This window comes from Myodes glareolus, chromosome 18 (genome assembly GCF_982192425.1).
Source record: "Myodes glareolus chromosome 18, mMyoGla1.1, whole genome shotgun sequence".
Classification (NCBI taxonomy): Eukaryota; Metazoa; Chordata; class Mammalia; order Rodentia; family Cricetidae; genus Myodes; species Myodes glareolus.
Genome location: NC_142043.1, coordinates 29,678,758 through 29,697,078, shown reverse-complemented (window position 1 = coordinate 29,697,078; position 18,321 = coordinate 29,678,758). Strand labels below are relative to the sequence as shown.

At 40.8% G+C, this 18,321-nt stretch overlaps 1 long non-coding RNA gene across 1 annotated transcript in view; it reads right to left on the bottom strand.

Annotated features, from left to right (window-relative positions):
* The window catches only part of LOC146890752 (uncharacterized), a 57,948-nt gene extending 43,031 nt beyond the window's left edge, over nucleotides 1-14,917 (bottom strand). The window contains exon 1 of the long non-coding RNA XR_014998446.1: nucleotides 14,716-14,917. This is a non-coding gene — a long non-coding RNA (uncharacterized LOC146890752). The remainder of the gene's footprint in view (nucleotides 1-14,715) is intronic.
* Nucleotides 14,918-18,321: the final 3,404 nt, after the last annotated feature.

Here is an 18,321-nt window from a genome sequence, read left to right as displayed (position 1 = left end):
GGGAATTCACCTTCTGTATGAGCTTCTCTTCGTCAGCACTTTTTTAGAGGTGAAGTTCCTACAAGCAACCAAACAGATCCTCAACACCAGCTACCATGATAGCTGCCAAGTCAGTCGGTTTGCCAAGTTTCCATAGATTCAGTCAGGAAGGAGACAATGAGGCCACATGTATCAGTACAGTTTATTATGCATAGGACAGCTGACCACAGGAGCCCCATGCTCACACAGCACCTGCAGCAGAGAAGCAGACATAACCAAGGTAGATGCTACACACCCAGAGGGTAGGGGGCTACAGTTGATTGGAAGCTAAAGAATCCAAACTTAGAAAGCCCTCACTCTTTTAAAGACTACTAGTAAACCTCCCCACTCATCCCTATAGAAACATTGCCTTTATTGTCCTAATCGGAAAGCCTGTCTGCCTCTGACTCAGAGGGAGATACCATCTTTATAACCCTGGACTATCTCCAATTAGGGAAGGGAAAGAAGTTTATTAACTTAGAAGGGAAGTGAATCTACTCCCTGCCCTACAGCAGCTTGGCACGTGCCCTAAAACAAAGCTGTCCGCCTTCTTGACTCAAAATCACCCAGGAAAGCAAGACTACATTTTAATATGTTCTGCTCTGGTGATTCAAAAGTTAACCTTAATATTTAGGGACTCCAATGTGTCTTTTTTTCATGAACTTCTATTTAATCCTTCTTAGCAACAAAAACAGAACCTCAAGTTTTTTTTTTTTCAATGATGGATCATTGCAAACTTTTGCAAGGAACCCCAGAAATACAAAAGCAGATAAAAGCAAAACTATCCTTTAAGGAGATGGTTTTGATTCTGCTGTGAGCTGGACTTCACATGGGGCCATCCTAAGCTAGATTCCAGCCCAGGTTGGCCGCTTGCAGTATTCATCCGCCAAATCCCAAAACCCAGTTAAAAGTTGTGTTTGTACTGAAAGAATAGTTGTTGAGCTATGGTCACGTGGCCTCCTCAGCAGACTGGTAGGTTGTTGTCAAGCACTAAGAACAGGGACACGGCCCAGGTAACCTCGGGTGCATAGGGTGGGGGAGGGTTGATGGAAGGTGAGAGGGTTAGAGAGAAGGGAGTAGGGGAGGAATGGAGAAAGCTCGGTGGCCTGGGATGGGGGGGGGAGGAAGGATGAATATGGGATCAGGGAAGAATATATTTCAACTAAGGGAGTCATTTTAGGGTTTACAGGAGACTTGATTATATATGGGATCCCAGGTCCAAGGAGAGATCCCCCAGATTGTTCTCTGGACAGAGGAGAGGGTGCCTGAACCGGCCGTGGCCCATAACCATACTGATGTATATTTTGCTTATCACCATAGATCCTTCATCTAGGCGATACAGACGGAGACCCACATTGGAGCACCGGACTGAGCCCCCCAAGGTCCAAATGAGGAGCAGAAGGAGGAAGAACATGAAAAAGGAAATCAGGACTGCGAGGGATGCTATCACCCACTGATACAAGGGAACGGATCTAATGAGAGTTTACCAAGGCCAGTTGGACTGGGACTGAACGAGGACGTGATCTAACCAGATTCTCGGAATTTGGCCGGATTCTCTGAATGTGGCTGGCCCGAAGTCTTTCGGAAAAGCCATTGACTATGACACTGGGACTTGTTTCCTCTGCATATACTGGATTTTGGGGATCCAGTCTGTTTGGATACTCACCTTCCTGGACCTGGAGGGAGGGGGGAGGAACTTGAACTTCCCACAGGGCAGGAAACCCTGACTGCCCTAAGGGACGAAGAGGGAGGAGGAGAGGGAGTGGGGGGAGTGGGAGGGTGTTGGGAAGAGGGGCGGAAATGGAAACTTTTATAATTTAATAAAATTTACTTTCAAAAAAAATAAAATAAAATAAAATAATTAAAAAGCAAAAAAAAAAGAACAGGGACACGGATAATTCAAAACAGTTCTGACTTCAGCTGGGACGCAGGAAGTGCTGGTGGTTTTAATTAGACACTCATCATTGACGTACAATGTTTAGTGCCTATTACCAAGACACATGTCCAAAGGAGGTCTTACGGAAGAGTTGTCATCTCTGCACCTATTCATTTACTGAATCACTAGTGCATTTTACTCAGCGAGACACTGATACTAGCAGGGTGTGGTGGGGCATGCTATAATCCTAGCGCTGGAGCAACAAGAATGAGAAGAATATGAGTTCAAGGTTACCCTAAGCTGTAGAGCAAAACTTTTTGGTGGGTATAGATAGACAGGTAGAGGATTGATTGATACTTACATATATACACACATACATACATAGAAGTTTCTAAATGTCAAACATCTTGTTAATTTACAATGAGCCTGTTAGTTATTCCAATGAGTTTCTGGCATGATAACACATGCCTATAACCTTAGCATTTAGGACAAAGAGACAAAGAGTAGTTCAAGGTCATCCTCATCTACATAGCAAGTTCAAGACTAGCCTAGGCTACAAGAGTCCCTAGCTCAAAAATAACAGAATAGGGTCCAATGAAAGAATTGGAAGAAAAACAGAAGTAAATATATAGAAAAATCATGTAAATTTTATAATGATAAGAATTATGTTCATGGCAACAGATAGGGATCTATTTTCATTCTTCTACATGTCCAAATGGATGAAAGACCTCAACATAAAACCAACCACACTGAACCTCATAGAAGAGAAAGTAGGATGTACACTTGAACATATTGGCACAGGAGACCACTTCCTAAATATAACCCCAGTAGCACAGACACTGAGAGAAGCGATTAATAACTGGGACCTCCTGAAACTGAGAAGTTTCTGTAACGCAAAGGACAGGGTCATAACATAGACATAACAGCAACCTACAAAATGGGAAAAGAAGCCAGGCGGTGGTGGCCCACGCCTTTAATCCCACCCAGCACTCTGGAGGCAGAGGCAGACAAATAAATCTCTGTGAGTTTGAAGCCAGCCTTGTCTACAAGAGCTAGTTCCAGGACAGGCTACAAAGCCACAGAGAAACCCTGTATTGTAAAACAAAAAACAAAAAAAGGGGGGGTGAGATTTTTCACCAACTCCACAGAGGACAGAGGGCTGATCTCTAAAATATACAAAGAACTCAAGAAATTGGTCATCAAAAGAACAAATAATTCAATAAAAAAAATGGAGTACAGATTTAAACAGAGAACTTTTAACAGATGAATCTAAAATGTCTGAAAGACACTTAGGGAAATGCTCAACATCCTTAGCCATCAGAAAAAGGCAAACCAAAAACAACTCTGAGATTCAATCTTATACCTGTAAGAGTGACCAGGATCAAAAACACTGATGACAACTTATGCTGGAGAGGTTGTGGGGGAAAGGGAGCACTCCTGCATTGTTGGTGGGAATGCAAGCTGGTACAATCCCTCTGGATGTTAGTATAGCGATTTCTCAGAAAATTAGGAAACAACCTTCCTCAAGACCCAGTGATACCACTTTTGGGTATATATCTAAAGGATGCTTAATTGTACCACAAGGACATGTGCTCAACTATGTTCTAGCAGCATTGTTTGTCATAACCAGAATCTGGAAACAACCTAAATGCCCCTCTACCAAAGATTGGATAAGGAAAATGTGGTACATTTACACAATGGAGTACTACACAGTTGAAAAAAATTAATGACATCTTTAAATTTGCAGGCAAATGAATGGATCTAGAAAACATCATATTGAGTGAGGTAACCCAGACCTATAAAAACAAATATCATATGTACTCACTCATAAGTGACTTTTAGAAATAAAGCAAGGAAAACCAGCCTACAATTAATAATCCCAGAGAACCTAGACAACAACGAGGACTCATGGATTAGATCTATATGGGAAGTAGAAAAAGATAAGATCTCCTGAGTAAATTTGGAGGATGGGGACCCTGGGAAAGGGTAGAAAGGAAGGGGAGAGGAAGGGAGGAGAGCATAGAAATACATACAGCTCAATAAAAACAATTAAAAATCAAGTTTTTTTTAAAAAGAATTATGTTCACAGGCCATAATGTTTCTTCCATTTCCCCCTCGATGACTTGCTCTGAGATAGTCACCAAGATCATATGCAGCAATCCTCTTAGAGAAGACAAGTGGTTGTCAGGAACACGTCCCTTTAATTTACTGGTTTTGATGGTAATCAGGTTTTAAAATTCTCATCTACTGCTATGATGCTAAAACCATGTAATCAGTGAATCAATACTAAACACCAGGGAGGTCTTTTCATATTAATAACATCCAGCTGCTTTTCTGATTAGATTAAACTCATAATGACAGATAACCCGTGCAGAGATTCATTGCTTCTAAGAGAAGTGTCTTGAAGTTTGATGTTGAGAATATAAATCTTTTGTCATAATGATAATGCGTATTACAATGCTTCATGCTCTAAATATATCCTGACTTCATATGGGCTAAGTCCTTCTGCAAATGAGAAGAGGCAAAGGTAGTGTTGCTAGCTAATTTACCCAGGATGATTCAGGTAGTCAAAAATGGAACTCTGTGGAGCCACCCCCATTCCTAGACAGCCCACGACTCTGTTCCATGCCTTCATGAGGAGAAAGCCATTGCAAGCACCTCTTTGCTCAGGCATTCTTTTAGCTTTTATCATAAACGCAACCTTTTCTCTTTCATTTATTTAACAAATAAGCCCTATATAAGCTGTCTTTTTTAAAAAAATGTCTAAGGAAATAAGAAAATATATGTTATTTAAGGCTTATAAACTTTCATTGTTGTTATACAAAATAGAATCTTACAGCACAAAGTTAAACTAATTGAAAAATTAAGACTGTTGGAGTCCAGGGAGATGGCTCAGTGATAAATGCTTACCACACAAATGTGAGGACCAGAGTTCAATCCCAGCACCACATAGAAGCAAGATTGGTTTGTCAGTTTGCCTGTTAGCCAAGAATTTGAAAGGTGTAGACAGGAATCCCCAGGCACACCAGCTAGCTGGACTGACCAGACTAGAGAGTACTAGGTAAAGCAGGAGACCCAGGAAACAGTGGAAAGTGATGGAGAAATACATCTGACATCAAATGCCGTTTTATACACACACACACACACACACACATAAATATATACACAACCAGACTGCATGTATGTGAATCCACATACATGTGAATGCACACACACACATAAATATATACACAACCTGACTACATGTATGTGAATTCACATACATGCAAATGCACACACACACATAAATATATACACAACGAGACTGCATGTATGTAAATCCACATACATGTGAATGCACACACACACATAGATATATACACAACCAGACAGCATATATGTGACCCCACATACATGTGAATGCATACAAACATCATCCACACATACACAATCATGTGGAAAAAGAAAATTCCAGTGTTGAATCTTGATAAAACTTTTGACATACTTTATATGAATACCAAACTCTTTGAAAAGACATTTAAAAATAAATTTTATCTTCTAATTTTGAACTGACAATCAAAGCAAGTATAGTAGATAGCAGAATGGGCATTAACTAAAGACCACTAAAATAATATTGAGATAATACAAAACATTTTTATGCATTTTATTGTTTTTAATTATGTGCCTGTGTCTATGTGAGGGTATATTCACATGAGTGCATGGTCCCACAGAGGTCAGACACATCCAATCCCCTGCAGTTAGGGCTACAGGTAATTGTGAGGCACTCGACACAGGTGCTGAGAGTGCTCCTCAGATCGCCTGCTAGACTACTATGCGCTCTTAACAACTGAACTGTGCTTCTGCCCACACACATGGTTATTCTTTAACATTATTGGGCAGGAAAGATGACTCTGTGTTTAAATGTTTGCCTTGAAAACAAGAGAAACTGAGTTTGATCCCAGAGTCCAAGTTTAAAAAAACAAAACAAAACAAAAAAAAAACCTCTCCATTATAAAATGACTCATAATAACATTTTGTTATACCCATAGATCTTGCTCATCCATCATCGGGGAGGCTTCCTCTTTCAGTCGATGGGAACTAACACAGACCCAGAGAAGGGAGACGGCTCTAAGAAAACAACGTCTTCCAAACACAACAGAACTGATGCACAGGCGAACTCGGCTGTGGCAGCACACACAGGGTTTGCACAGGTTCGAACGGGATAAGTTCCCAGCACTGAGAAGGAAGTGGACATGGCTTAACCAAGAAGCTATGTACAATTGACATCTGCTTGCAATGGGAAAATCAGTTTTCTCCAGTGGAGTCTCATTGGGTATACTAACCACACTTCAGGGTGGGCCCTGTACACAGTTGTTCACCAAACGAAAAGTGAACGCAATGGTATTTTTGTAGGGTTTTCTTTTCTTCATATTGCTTTGTTTGGGCTTTTTTTTTTGTCGTATTAGTCTTTTGCTTGCTTTTTGGCTGTGTGTATGTGTGTGTGTGTGTGTGTGTGTGTGTGTGTGCATTCCTTGTTCTTTAAGAAAAGGAGAATAGATATGGCTTTGAGTGAGTGGGGGAGTAGGAAACATATGAGAGGAGCTAGAGGAGGGAAAAGTGTCACCAGAATATATTGCATGAAAACTTTTTCCAGTAAAAAACAAATAATAATCATCAAATAAAGTTATGCATTGTGACCCATTCTTGGAGTGTTGGAGACAGGCAGATCTCTGCAGTACCATTGCTGGCTAGCCTAGCCTACTTGGTGAACTGCAGGGAAATGAGGACTCCATCTCAAAATAAAAAAAGTGGGCAGTGTCTGAGGAATGACACCTAAAGCTATCTTCTGGCTTCTATGTGCAAGCATACACATGTGGACATGTACCACAAACTTGCACATATTACAAGTATGCATACACCCAGACATATACATATAAAAATGCCATTATTTTAATGAAACTATTACAAAATCAATTCATCTTCCATTTTAACTAACAAAGAATATTTTTTATCAATAAATTAATTTTCAAGTGATATTTCAACAATAAAGTCTGCTAAATATGTGAATATCATGCTTATTCAACTTAAGATTCTGTTAGAATTCTATCTAAATATCCTAGAATAAGATCTACCTTTAGTCCAGAAGCTAACTGTGTATTTTCTTTAAAACGTAGATATAATTTCAAATGGCATCTGCTTAAAAGTCCTTTTTAAAGGTTAGATTGACTACTTGGGTCTTGTTTTGAACATAAAACACAATGAAACATTACTGAACTTACTGTAACATAGAAAAAGAAAATGCCCAAATGGACATGCAAAAGGGTCTATCAAAAGTAAAATATTTATCCAGATATAGTGTAGGCCTTTAATTCCAGCATTTGGGAGGCAGAGGCAGGAAGAACATTGCAAGTTCAAGGCCAGCCTGGTCTAAGAGCAAGTCCCAGGCCAGTCAGGACGACATAGTGGCACTGTCTCCAAAATGTTCTTTTAAAACAGTAAAATAATGTGGGCCGACAAGATGGTGAAAACCTGGCTTCTATCACTGTAAGCTATATGCTGAAAGGAGAGAACTGACTCCTGAAAGTTGTCCCCTGGCTTCTACGTGTGCCCTCCAAACTTAAATAAGTAAATAATGAAAATTTTCAAAGAAGTTGAAAAGTATATTTGGTTTGAAGTTTTGACACAGCTGCGTGGAGCCTTTGGCTCTCTAATGCCAGGAAAGAAGAGCATCTCATTCACTTCCAGTTAGACAATAATTGTGTCACTTTACCATTTTCTCACTGGACGTCTATGTGAACTTGAGAGTAGATGGACAACAGTGGAGAGACAAGAGGAGAACCAGGGGCTGAACAAGAATGTATAATGCCTGCCTTTGTAACTGAATGGCTCGTCCTTTAGACATATTGTTGGCAGATGTCAAGAAAGTGTACACAATCTTATATTTACCAATCAAGCAGGAGACACAGGAAAGACAATTCTTTCTAGTCATTAAAGCTAAACTTAATTATTCCAACCAATGAGAGATGTTCACATATGTTATGTGGTAGAGTGTTCAGCCTTCTCTAGAGAAATATAACCCAGATTGATAGAAATGTAGATAAGAAGATTGATGATAGATAGATAGATAATAGGTAAGTAGATATAGATAGATAGATAGATAGATAGATAGATAGATAGATAGATAGATAGATGATAGATAGATAGATAGATAGATAGATAGATAGATAGATAGATAGATAGATAGATAGATAGATAGATTCAATGCTTATAAAGACTAATGAAGTCCCATTATTTTCTTTTTGCAAGATGGAGGCTCAAGGAAGCTCATTGTGGTGGGTTGAATGAATATGGCCCTCACAGGCTCATGTGTTTGAATACTTGGTTTCCAGTTGGTTGGATTAGTCTTAGAAGGATTAGAAGGTGTGGTTTTGTTAGAGGAACTGTGTCACTAAGGGTGAGCTTTAAGGTTTCACACCATCCCTAGTGTGTCTCCCTGTCTCCTACTCACCTATGAAAATATGAGTTCTCTGATGTTCCTGTTACCATCAGGAACACCTTTGCTCCACCATCATGGAATCTAACCCTCTGAAAGAATAATTCCAAATAAACACTTGTTTTTGTAATTTTCTTGGTCATAGTGTTTTATCACAGCAATAGAAAAGTAACTAAGACACTCAGTTTCAACCCAAGCCCAAAGCTTGAGAACCAATCTAAGTGTACAAGCCTGAGAACACAGACATTTCTAGCAGAAGCTTAAATTCAACTTGTGGAGAAAATAAATTTGCTGTTTCTGCTTTTTATTTGATTTGGGCTTTCAGAGGACTGAATGTTTGCTGCCCACATTGGTAAGAGTGGATCTTCTTTATTTGGTCTATTGATTCAAGCCATCACCTCTTTTAGAAACACCCTCACAGACAGGATCAGAAATGCTGTTATATGAGCTGTTAGGGCATCTCAGAGCTAACCTCAGGGTAAACACGCTGATGAAGTGCCACTGCCAAAAAGTTAAGATGCCACCAAGACCCAGACCTGCCAGATCCATGCCAGAGCTTGGTGCTCTGAAGTTCCCCTCCAGTTTTAGCAATTATTACCTAAGCAGTGAGGTGATGGGTCACTTTCTAAAAACATTCCAAAGCAGAATACTACAGGAGGCCTAAACAGAAGCCTTCATAAACTGGGCAGTAAAGGAGCATGTCTTTAATCCCAGCACTCGGGAGGCAGAGACACATGGATCTCTGTGAGTTTGAAACCTGTGTGGTCTACAGAGCAAGTTCCAGGACAGCCAAAGCTACACAGTGAAATGTGTCTCGAAATACAAAACAAAAAGAAAAAAAAAGTCCTCATCATTAAACTGTCCACTGGAATATGTCATTATTTCAACAAATATGTGAAACAGCCTTTTTCAATCAACTCTAGAACCATTATTATTAAATATAAATGAGAGAAGATGCAGGGGTTAAAGAGCCCCTTGGCCCAGTTTAAAAATCAAGGCATCATTGTGCAGGTATTGAGCTGTCTTCCTAATTGTAGTATGTGAGTTCCTGATGGATTTCTCAAGGGCCATACGCCAGTGTGGATGGACCCAGGGTATACATCTGCATGTCTTATTTCCATTCTATTTCATATACAAATTGGAGTGCTATGGCTTATCATTCCTACTGCATTTTCCCTCTTACCTCTAACATTTTTCTCCTAGTCAAGCATGTTCAAACTTTCTTTAATACCCATTTTGTAAATGTTGGCATGTACTGAACTCTCCCAAAGCAAGACTCACCCATAGAGTACAGAGGCTATTAAGTTCAAAGAGCTCACGGCAAATGTGGGTGCCGGCCAACCCCTCCTCTCAGCAGCTGTTAGATGAGCCTGTGTTGCCTTTAATTTATTAACCTAGGACAAGTTAATTGCATTGTTTCCACAAACGAGAACATGTTGCTCATAGTAACTACATGCTAATTCCTTTGAAAACTGCAGTAATTACACAGTGACGGTGCATCTCCCGGCAATTGCATGAGTGGCTGATGCATGTTTAAAGCTGTGTGTGACCTAAGCACCCAGGCAAACACTTCTGGAAGGGTTTGTGTTCTGTTCTTACTCTGTTTCTTAAGACATTTCTTGTGCAAGGCTAGCAATTTTGCACATAATTCTGGCTGAGCCCGAAGGGATGGCAGCAGCAACCTTGACATTTAAAGCGGCCACACACAGAAGGTAGCAAACCTTTTCCAGGCATGGAACAGTGTGTACCCACAGGGAAAAAAGTGGCAATGGTTGCCAAGTAAATACACACCTATATAAAGTTCAGCAAACACACAGATATAATAAATAGACTGTGTTTTCCATATAAACATAACTTACACCACACTTCAGGCCAAGGGCTTCTGAGAAATTGTTGCACTGTTTGGATGATTGGAGCTTTATAAGTTTCAGGATTGGGTCCGGGAAAACAAAGAAAGAAGTGTCATTTTTGCCTGAAGTATTAATTTGACCTTGAACCTCAGATATTATGGAATACTCTGCTTTGGATTATGTTCTTGGGAATAAACAAGCTTGGTGGTCTTTCTTGGCATTTGCCCAGAGCCTTGCCGTCTGCTGTATTTGCCAAGCTGCTTCATCAACCTTTTTAGTTTGATAAGGAAATTAATATTTTTCGCTTTCTCATTTTTTGCCCCTGAATGTCTGTTTTGGTTAGTTAGCTCAGCAGAAATGACTGTCGGGAAATCAAGGTCACAAGGACACCTGCGGATTTAAAATGAAGTGGAAAGGTACTTAAATTACAAAATGACTCTGTTGGAAATGCAGAAGCATAGAGAGCAATGAGAGAGACGTCGCACCCAAATCTCACGAAACAGATACAGAAGTCTGGCTAAGTTTATAAACTACAACGCACATTTTCTTCCCCCTTCCCCACAACTCTTCAGTCTGGATGGGAGAAACACCCCATTTTTAACCCTGGCTATTTGGGGTTAACACTGCAGCAGGCTCCAGCGTTTCAGTCTTAGAATTTTGTTTCAGTATTTAACCTAGGTGTATACACAGAGGTCATCCCCTGACATTGAGTCACAGTGTGCACAGGCTCTTGTGTCCTCCTTATTGAGGAGGAGGGAACCTATGCTCTTGACCTTGCCCACACCGGCTGCGGGGCTCTCACTTCTTCCTGCCCTCTGCGTTTAATGAAGCAATCTGGCTTGTTAACCTGACAGGCTTGAGCCCCATGAATAATTGCTGTTTCAGATTCAAGTTCAGTCCTTCTATGACTCATTTCCAAGGGGCCCTCTGGGAATGATTTCTCAAGTTTTATAACATATGACTTTATAAAATGAAAATTACTTCTCCAGAGATAGATTTAATTTCCAATAGAAATGAATCTTTATACCTTGGGTACTCTTGGAACAGGAATAGAGAAAGAATCTCCAAGTCCTCCATCCAGGGTAGGCAGAATACGTATGTTCTGTCTATGTATACATGTACAGGTATTTGCACTGAGGAGCAAAGAAAGAAAAAGGAATGATGACACATGTCTAGCACATTTGTCTCTGTCACTCTGTGGTTTAAATTTCTAAGTGCAGTTGGAGAATCATATTTTAAAAGCTGTGAGAATTGCCATCTCACCAGTTACCGAATGTCCTATGATCCAATTTCTCAAGAGACATAGCATTCAGAAAATTTAAAAACCACTCTGCTCCATTTTTAAAGAAAAAAAAACTTCATAAATCAAACTTCTATTTTGCTTTCTCTCTATTGCCTTTTAACATTTTGTAGACTTAGGAATTAAATTAATTAATTAATTAATTTAAGTTAATTAAATTTAACTTTTAAATTTTTGATAATTTCATATATGTATATATCCTGTTCAGTTTCATTGTTATAACTGTAGTTTACATTTATTAAGAATTTACAATAATCTGTCTTGAATTTAATTGTTTACAGGGATTATATAATTTGATCTCACATTCATACAAAATTTTAATTTTATCTCTATTTTATTTCTATTTACATCTCAGAGAAGCTGAGCAACTGTGTCAATATCCCACTTAGCAAGTAGCCGAGATCCTCTCTACTAAAGCTAATACACTAAGCATCCATATATGTGTGTGTGTGAGTGTGTGTGTGTGAGTGTGTGTGTGTGTGTGTGTGTGTGTGTGTGTGTGTGTGTATTCCCTGGTCTCAAAGAATCTGAGACAAGGGAGACAGATAGGAGGATCCTTGAAGCTTGCTGGCAAGCCTAGCTGAATGGAGTTGGGGAATACTCTGTCTTAAATGGAAGATTCTGTCTCAGAGTGGCTTCGAGAGGCTGGGGAGGTATTGCTTTTCTGGCTTACTCATTTTGGCAATTGAAGAGAAAGACTATTTGATCCCTATATCTAAAGCTTATTGTTGATTTAAAAAAAAGATTATTCATAATCACCCTTTAGGATAATGATACAAATGGAGTATGGTCAACAATCAGGACTTTTGAAGACCATGATTTATTAGGAGGTAAATATGGCTCATTTATGCTCTTCCAGAAGAATGGAGTTCAGTTTCCAGCACCCATGTAAGGTGGCTCACAGCTGCCTATAACTCCAGCTCCAAGGGATCCAACACCTTCCTCTGGCACTCTGAGGGTACTCAAGCTCACTTGCATATACCATACACACACACACACACACACACACACACACACACACACACACACACACACAAAATTTTAAAATAAATCTTTTTGAAAACATGTTATATCAAGGGTTCTTCCAATCCAAACAGAACTTACCAATATTGCTGAATCTTCAAAAGGAGAAGAAATGAACCTGGCATCTGGATTCTATTAAATTTCATGTGACTAAACTCATGATGCAATTTTCACTTCTGGGAGAGGTCAAGTCCAATCAAACTCCACAGTCTTAAAACATCATCCCCTCAACAACAGTACACGCTTAACTAGGAAAGTCCTGTGCTTTTTATATAATAAATTACATAAAACTGCTTAGGAGGAGTGACTGGATACTCAGGTGAAGTCTCATGAGCCTCCTTCCAAGGATCAACAGTCCACAGGACCCCCTGTGGTGATCTTTACTGAGGGAGCCCAACCAGACTCTTTGATACAGAGGTAAAGTGGCTCAGGGGATAGCCCTGTATAACATGATATAGAGCCAACTTTTATTTAATCTGTCTAATTGGTTAAGACTATCTTTTGAATGAAACAGGGTCCTATAGATTAAAATAACTGAAATAGTTGAGGTAATTTAGCAAAAGAAATATCCTGAAAGTTGGGAAACCTCCCGACCTGGAAGTAAAGCTAGAGAACCAGGTGTTGAAAGCACCAAGCTAAGGTTCTCAGAGCTACATCTGCAGTCAAAAGCAACTGCTTTATGCTTACAAAACCTAGCCCCTCATTCCCAGAAGACACGGATTCCTGCTACTTCCTCTTTTTAACCCTCTACCAACGACTGAAACTTCTAACTTGCTTAACTTCAGCTCAAACTTTAGCGGCGGTGTTGAGCACTGGCTGAATATAAAAGAACAATGTCATGATTTCCTTTAAGAGAAATGTTGTATTGATAGTAAAAGGAAATAAATAATGAGAAGCCACAGTTACAAATCTCCCATAAGCCATTATTTATTTTTTAACTATTTTAATAATTGCTTCTTCGTAATTCACAATTGTCCCGCTTGGTTTTTTGGTCAACTTGACACAAACCTACACATACCTGGGAAGAAGGAATCTTGATCGAGAAAGTTCCTCTACCAGATTATCCTGTAGACAAGTCTGAGAGGTTTTACCTACATTAATAACTGATGTAGACGGTGGCACTCCTTGGCTGGTGGTCTTGTGTTTGTTGATAAAGCAGACTGAGCAAGCCAGAAGGAAGAAGCAAGTAAGCAACAGCAGGCTTCCCTGCTTGAAGCCTTGTAGTGAAGCCCTCAGCAATACACTGTCTCTGGAGCCATAAAATAAAATAGAGCCTTCCCACTGCAAATTGCTGTGTTCATGATCTTTTGTCACAGCAATGGAAGCCCTAACCAGGATAATTAAGTAGAAAATTCTCTAAGACCAGGCTGTAGGTCTGGCACAGTAGGCAGGAGATTCATGAGATCTCTGCCAGCCTGGGCTATGGGGTAGCTGAGTGAATGTGCGTCATTGATGATCATGGCCATGTCAAGGATCACAATGCCTCCAACCCACGAAAATGGCAAAACCCTCCCCAGGTACGGCTCAGGGTCAAAGCCTTCCTCTGGTCTAAATGTAAGTCTTTACAAGTGATCAACCAACTATCAACCACAGCTTCCCCTAGATGATGGAAGCCTAAGACCCTACAGAAGCTGCCCACTGAGATTAGCTAAGCCTGCCTCCTCAGTTCAGACGTATGAGACAATTGACTGAAGTCACTGAAGTTACAGGTTTCTGTGGCTGCAGTTTCTGCCCTCCATTGGATGGAGCACAACCCACCCCATCCAGCTTTCCTGTACAAGTGTCTGTGTGTGTGTTCTTTCTTCATTTCTTTATCACCCTAGGTGGGCCAATACCTGAAGCTTTGCGGAGTACAGTACGTAGTGAAATTCAGTCTATAGAAAAGCATTTCAGAAGCCCAGGAAGCCCAGGAAGTTCCCTTTCGTTGTGTGATAACTTTAACAGCTAATATAAGCGGAAGGGATCATTGATTTCTCTTTAGCTGAGAATTCGGAGGGTGGAAAGCTTGGGGGAATCTGTAAGATACTTAACAGAGATGTCTACCTGCTCCAGGTAGTCACAGCAGATATGATGGGAGTCTTTCGTCACCCCTGCCTTGCTTCATTTCCATACTAGCAGTTGGCCCTCTCGACACCCCCTCTTTCTTTTCTTTCCTGCCCTTTCCCATCCAAAGTACCTGACTCATCCCGCATTTCGAGTCTCCCTGCTGGTAACTGTTTTTTCCACCAGGTCAATATGTCTTCCCCGATCTCTTCCAAGCACCATAAGGCAGAGTCAAGGAAGGCTGTCATGCTGCTGTGTCTCTTTAAAACAGAAACGGTGCTTTCCTCTATTTTTCACTGAAATGAGGAGTGGCTCAAAACCCTTAATGGAAATGGTGGCCAACGCTAACCCAGAGGAGAACCTCAGCAATTGTTTAACTTCAGGCTCATCAAGGAGCAGAGGAGAGGTGGGTGGAGCCCACAGTGTTTGCTGAGGTACTTGACAGAGCAGACATATGAGAAATAGTTAAAGAAATGCTTTGGAAGGGTTCCGAAAGAAAACCATAAAGTTTTAATTGCCCATTGACTTTTCTTGGGGCCAGAAAATGAGCTTCCTCCTCCCTGCTTTGCTGATAAAAACAATTTTTTTTATCCAGCTTATTCAGACGGTTTCCTGTCTTTGGCTGTTAGACTAGTATGTTACAGGTGGCTAAACTAACAGGAGTGTTTTCAGAGAACTGACATAATTGAGAGTCATCAGAAGGGGAGGGGAGGGATGGGGAGAACATGAAGGAACAGGATGGCTGAGGGAGTGGGAGATTAATGAAAGATCTTGATAGAGAGAACCTCTATTGGGTTAGGGAGAAACCTGGTGCTAGGGAAATTCCCAAGATTCCACAAGGATAACGCCAGCTAGGAATCCTAGCAATAGTGGAGAGGGTACCTGAAGTGGTCTTCCCCTGTAATCAGATTGGTGACTACCCCAACTATCATCACAGAGCCTTCATTCAGCAACTGATGGAACCAGATGCAGAGATCCACAATCAAGCAATAGGCCAAGCTCCAGCAAAGAGAGGCAGAAGGGAACATATGACCAAGAGAGGTCAAGATCATTATGGAAAATCTACAGAGACAATTAAACTAAGCTGTGGAAATTCATGAACTCTAAACCAACAGCTGTGTAGTTTCCACGAGACCGAACTAGGTTCTTTATATGTGGAAGACAAGTGGTAAAGTCTGGACTATCTGAGGGGTCCCTGGCAGTACCAGGATCTATCTCCTGGTACATGAACTAGCTTATTGGAGTCCATTCCCTAGGGTGAAATGCCATATTCAGCCTTAATGCTTGGTCCTGCCCCATCTTAATGTGCCAGACTTTGCTGACTCCCCATGAGAGGAATAGGTAGGGGGTGGGCTGGGGAGGAGGTGAAAGGCAGGAGGAGGGGTGGAGGGAAAACTGAAGTTGGAATGTAAAATGAAATTAAAAATAAATTAATTAGTAAAAGAAAGTCATCATAAATAATCCAAATAAGCCTCACTTGATTTTGTTCTCAAATAAGGGAAACGGCCATATAAAAAGTTTGAACTAATGGTGGATATATACCATGACTTGGGCACAGCATGAATATTTGATCTAGGAGTTGTGTTTGCCCAAAAATATTTCAATGGACTTCTCAGAGTGATTGCATCTCCTCACAGCAGAACCCAAGGCACCAATTCACTTGCTCCACCTTATACATTTCTCTGGAATACAAAAGAAGCTAGCATGAAGGAAGCAGAGCACTCAATGCAAAAGCATCCTGCAAACACCATCTCCCAACGCTGTTCCTGTGCAGCCCACAGCACAAGTCAGGACGCCATAGTCTTCATATATCCATGCCAAAGAACTCCATGATAACTTAATGACTAATTCTGCTCTTCAGAGCACTGCTGATGGTGGTGGGATCTTTCCAAAACTGTCCCTGCCTCTACAGGTGGGGTCATCATGTGGTGACAAATTGTTTTCAAGCGGTAATTTGTGAGAATCCATGTGCAAGCTGAGCACCATTATCTCCTCTTCTATCACTTAATCATAGGAAACCACCTACTTTCCTCCCCTTCTGAGGCCCGACTGGCGAGCTGGGGAAAGATAGTTATGCAACAGAGAAAGGTAACATATAGATAGGTTTAGATCAGAGATTAGATCACGTAATTTATTTTTGCCTTCTGAACTTGTTCAGGCTTGGTCCAAACGTAATGCTTCTATCATAATCCCTTGACGCACCAATCAATCTGCAACTGCTCTCAGTAGCTGATAACATCATGATGGGTGGCTCTAGTGATAGAGTTTCCTGGTCCATGATCAGGAACACTAGAATCTGGTAATATCCAAATCTGGTTTCAGAATGAGATGCTTATAGTTGGCCCTAGTTCCCGGTTCTCCTAAGATATGGTAGTTCTTTTCATTTCAAGGCCTGCTTCTCCAGACTTTCTGCCCAACGATAAGTCCCTGACTTCTTTAACACTTTTTAAAATTGAGTGTGCGTGTGTGTGTGTGTGTGTGTGTGTGTGTGTGTGTGTGTGTTCATTTACAGGCAGGAAAGCAAGTGCCACAGTCCAAGTATAGAGGACAGAGGGCAGCTCTCATCAGTCAGTTCTCTCATGTCACTTTGTGGAACTGAGGACCAAACTCGTCTCCTCTGATCTTCAGGCTCCAACGCAAGAGCCTCTACTCCCAACCCCATCATGTCACCTCTCTCACTGTTTTAAAGGTGAAGCAGAATATACTTTGGTTTCTTACAACCTCATAATTCACATAAATGATCCATTACTTGTGCGAGTTGAGGATTGCTAATTCCTCTGTTCATTAAAACTGTCCTGTGCGTTTTCCCGTAATGTATGACACTGTCAGAACATGACTTACTAATATGAGGGGCAAAACATAAGAAATCACTGGAGCTTTTTATTGTGCCTAAGAGATGAAGAACAAGACAACTCCGGCCTCTGCTCTGGTCAAGCAGAGAGACACACAGCAGCTGGGTTTACAGTGAACTGGATTCTAGTCTCCCTTCTACAAGAAGTCACTGTCAGTTCACACAGCTGTTCACACAGACATAAAATTATTTTATGGTTGAATCGATACCTCTTACTCTACAAGCTATGCCAGCTTAAAATAAAAGGAAAATCGCACTTTCTAATGCTTTTCTAAAAATCATGTTTTAAGAGATAAGGGCATTAAAGTTGTAAAAACTCCACATAACTCATGAAAGCAAACCATCCCAGGGACTGGTCACAGAGATGGGCAGGTGGGTGACTGCGGGACAGGAGTAGGAAGAACTGTCACTTAGTTCCTTCTTCAACCTAAAATGTTAACAACAGGCAACTAATGAAAAGACAAAATTTAAAATGAACTGCCAAGGAGAAAGGTAAAGAATCCAACCAGCTATACTTACATGTTTATGTCTTTCTATGATGAAATCATAAAAATCAGTTAACAGATATTCTTAGGAGACACATGCTAACGTCTTTAGATGTACAATAAATGACAAAAATGCAAAGAAAAATCCAAGGAGTGATTCAGGGCAACCTGATGATGAGGGCAACCAATTTCAGCAGCAGGAGGGTGGCTATATTTTTAGAAGAATGTTTCTGGGGGCTGGAGAGATGGCTCAGCAGTTAAGAGCATCCGAATACAGTTCCTAGTCCCCACGTCAGGCAGTTCGCAACCACCTGTAACTTGAGCTTCCAGGGCCCCTGCGTCTCTCCTGGTTTCCATGGGCACGTACCCTCACATTGTATACACTCAGACAAGCACACACATA